Source organism: Tupaia chinensis, unplaced genomic scaffold (genome assembly GCF_000334495.1).
Source record: "Tupaia chinensis unplaced genomic scaffold, TupChi_1.0 Scaffold145156_1, whole genome shotgun sequence".
NCBI lineage: Eukaryota > Metazoa > Chordata > Mammalia > Scandentia > Tupaiidae > Tupaia > Tupaia belangeri.
The window spans coordinates 379,604-383,721 of NW_006205016.1; the positions used below are offsets into that span (position 1 = coordinate 379,604).

A 4,118-nucleotide genomic window follows, 5' to 3' on the forward strand; every position below is an offset into this window, starting at 1 on the left:
GGTCCAGGACATGAACCGCGGTCGACTACGTGGGAGTCCAGCGACATAGCCTTTATGCTAACTACTGGTTCCCACAAAAGCTGGTTCTTTAAAAAGATTAATGAAATTGACACACCATTAGCAAGACTAATTAAGAAGAGGAAAAGGAACCAGATAAATAAAATTCTCACTGAAGCAAACAATATTAAAATGGACATAACAGAAATACAAAACATGGGACCAGCAGTTAGCGTAATGGCTATGTCGATGGACTCCCATGTAGTCGACCACAGTTCGAGTCCCGGACCTGGTGGCTTAACTTACACCAGGCGCGTATGCGTGTGTGTTCAAGACCCCAAGAGAAGAATGGAGGAGAAGGGACAGTGGCGTGGCCATCCCCCTGAAGGGTGATTTCTCACTTTCTGTCTCTCTGTCTCTCTCTGTCTTTCTGGCGAGTGCACATGCCCTATAGCAAAAACCTCTCAAAAAAAAAAAAATGAAACATTATTAGAGGATACTATGAGTGTCTATATGCCAACAAAGAAGGAAACCTGGATGAGATGGACAAATTCTTGGACACATAATTTACCAAGATTGACTCAGGAAAATATAGAAAGCCTGAATAGACCTATAACAAGCAATGATATTGAATCAGTAATAAATACCTTCCCAACCAAGAAAAGTTCAGGTTCTGATGGTTTTACTTCTGAATTCTACAAAACCTTTAAAAAGGAGGTAACCCTTGGGACCAGCAGTTAGTGTAATGGCTATGTCACTGGACTCCCATGTAGTCAACCACCGTTCGAGTCCCGGACCCAGTGGCTTAAAACTCACGCCGGGCACATGTGCATGCCTGCCCAAGATCCTGAGAGGAGAATAGAGGAGAAGGGATTGCAGTGTGGCCATCCCCCTGGGGGGTGATTGCTCACTTTCTGTCTCTATCTCTCTCTGTCTGTCTGGTGAGCACACGTGCCCTATGGCAAAAACGTCTCCAAAAAAAAAAAAAAAGAGGTAACCCCCATTCTTCCCTATTTCTAAAGATGCAAAAGGAAGAGACCCTACCAATTACATTTTATGAAGCCTTTATCACCTTCATTCTCAACCAGATAAAAATACAACAAGAGGGACCAACAGATGGCATAATGGCTATGTCGCTGGACTCCATGCAGTCAACCATGGTTCAAGTCCCAGACCTGGTGGCTTAAACTCACACTGTGCATCTGTGCATGTGTGCCCAAGATCCAGAGAGGAGAATGGAGAAGAAGGGATTGCAGCATGGCCATCCCTCTGGGGGGTAATTTCTCACTTTCTGTCTCTCTGTTTCTCTCTTTCTGGTGAGCACATTTGCCCTATAGCAAAAACCTCTCAAAAAAAAAAAAAAGAATACAAGAAAGGAAAAGTATAGCTTTTCTTCCTGCTCCCTTCTTTCTCCAGTGCTGCTCCAGCTGCACCATGCTCTGTCCAAACTCCAGGTTTCTACTCAGCCATCATCGCCATTGTCTTCATCCAGCAGCCATCATGATTATCTATGGGAGCCTCATCAGCCATGATGAGATGTTCTCTGACATTTACAAGATCAGGGAGATAACCAGTGAGCTGTGTCTGGAGATCTCTGAATGGCTGTGCCTGGAGGTGGAGAAGAAGATGGTCAGTAGGACAGAGGGTAACAGTGATGACTTGCTCATTGGTAGAAATGCCTCCACTGAAGGCCCTCAAGGTAAAGGTACAGAGAAGGTACAGAAAGCACAGTAGTCACTGGTGTTGACATTGTCATGGACCATCATTTGCAGGAAAAGAGCTTCACAAAAGAAGCCTACGAGAAGTACATCAAAGATTACATGAAATCAATCAAAGGCAAACTTGAAGAACAGAAACCAGAAAGAGTAAAACCTTTAATGACAGGGGTTACAGAATGAATCAAGCATATTCTTGCTCATTTCAAAAACTACCAGTTCTTTATTGGTGAAAACATGAATCCAGATAGCATGGTTGTTCTACTGGACTACTGTGAGGATGGTTTGACCCTATATATGATTTTCTTTAAGGATGGTTTAGAAATGGAAAAATGTTGGCAAATTTCACAATTACTTTGGGTCTATCTCCTGTCATCATAACTGACTGCTGCTTGTTATCCACAAAACACCAGGACTAAAAACAAATGGGACTGATGTCATCTTGAGCTCTTCATTTATTTTGACTGTGATTTATTTGGAGTAGAGACATTATTTTTAAGGGAAAAAAAAACATATCATATAAGTTGTCTAAAAATAAAATGCATTTAAACTCATTTTAGAGAATGCCTATTAGTTTAATACATTTAAGCTAAACACATCACATCATGTAGTGTTCCTGAAGAAGCTAGAGCCTGGTTATAAACCACTACTAGAAAGCATAAGACTGTTGAGGGGGGAAGAAAGCATAAGACTGTCTTCATATAACTTCTTCAATGAAAACTACTTCTGGGACAGGAATACACCACTTAACATATACCCATATGCAGACTGTCAGCACTCAGCGGTGAAAACTGAAAAATTAGAGGACATAGAAGCATTGAAAATGGTTATGGATACTGAAGACAATGTGGAAAGAGGATGGAGGGGCAAGAGAGTGTAAGGAAAGAAATTAAGGGGAAAAATAGAGAGACAAGACATTTATAGGACACAGGAATGGATTGTTAATCTGTTGATGATAGCATGTTTTGTATCCTCAACTGGACTGGTTGAGCGATTTACAAGCTAAGTGTTGTATAGTGATTAAATGTATAAAATAAATTAAAATAAAATACAATACCTCTCTCTCCTCTCAAAAAATCACATTAACTTCTCTTTAACAATGGACAAAATGCAGTAAATCACAAAAATGTCAGAAGTGGATTTCAAACTATTGATTATGACAAAACTCAATGTGATGCAAAAGAACACAATTTCAGAAGATGAAAAAACCCATGCATGACATGGAAGAGAGATTCAACAGAGAGATAGACAACTTTTTAAAAAAGAGTTAAACATAAATCCAGGAGATGAAAAATACAACGCAGGAAATAAATTCTGTAGAGAGTATCAACAAAAAAAAGGATTATATAAAAAGAAAAACATCTCTGAACTTAAAGGCACAACTTTTGAAATGGTCTACACTATCAAGAAGAAAGAGAGAAAAAAACATAAAAAATAAAGAAAACGTATGGAAAATATGAGACACCAATTAAACTTTCACATAATGGCTATCCCATAATGCAAAGAGATAGAAAAGGCATAGAAAAATCTATTTCAGAAAATAGTGATTGAAAACTTCCCAAATCTACAGAGATATAGACATCTAGATTCAGGAAATTAAAAGAAAACCAAATTGATTCAACATAAGAGCTTCTTTAAAATACATTACAGTAAAAACATCAAGGGTCAAGGATAAAAGCCTAAAAATGACTAGACATAAGTGTCAAGTTACTTATAAAGGATACCCATTCAGACTAACCTTAGACCTCTCTTGCATAAACCTTACAAGCCACAAAGAACAGGATGACATACTCAAAATTATGAAAGAGAAATAATTTCCACCAAGAGTAATACCTGCAAAACTATCCTTCAAATTTGAAGAAGATACAAAACCATTCCCATACAAATAAAAACTAAAGGAACTCACTAATACTATACTAGCTCCTCAAGCAGTACTTAAGGAGTACTGCATCTGGAAGTGAAAGGAAGAAAAATATCACCATGAAAATTCATGAGGTTATAAAAATTACCAGTAGAACAACTACATAACAAAGAAATTATTTGATTTCAACCACTTTGGACAAATATCAAATACCAAAGATAAACAGTAACAGAAGAATGGATGGTTTTGTATAAGACCAGGGTGTTCTTCAAATATCAAGACTATTAAAAAGTCATTGAAACACATCAGAAGGGAATTTTACACTCATCATCTCTCTCTGGAAATTTCTTAAAGAATATGTTTTATTTTGCCAAATGATTATTTGAAAACACTTTCAAAGGGATTGGTGGTGAAGGTTTCTAAATATATAACTATATTTTATATACAGAGAGAATTATGCATAGTTATATATTTCTAAACATATATATTTATTATATATATATTGTATATCACATATTTCTATATATATTTAGATATATATTATA

At 37.2% G+C, this 4,118-nt stretch overlaps 1 pseudogene; it reads left to right on the plus strand.

The window, feature by feature from the left end:
• LOC102483785 (translationally-controlled tumor protein pseudogene) overlaps positions 1-2,548 on the plus strand; it is a 214,533-nt pseudogene extending 211,985 nt beyond the window's left edge.
• Positions 2,549-4,118: the final 1,570 nt, after the last annotated feature.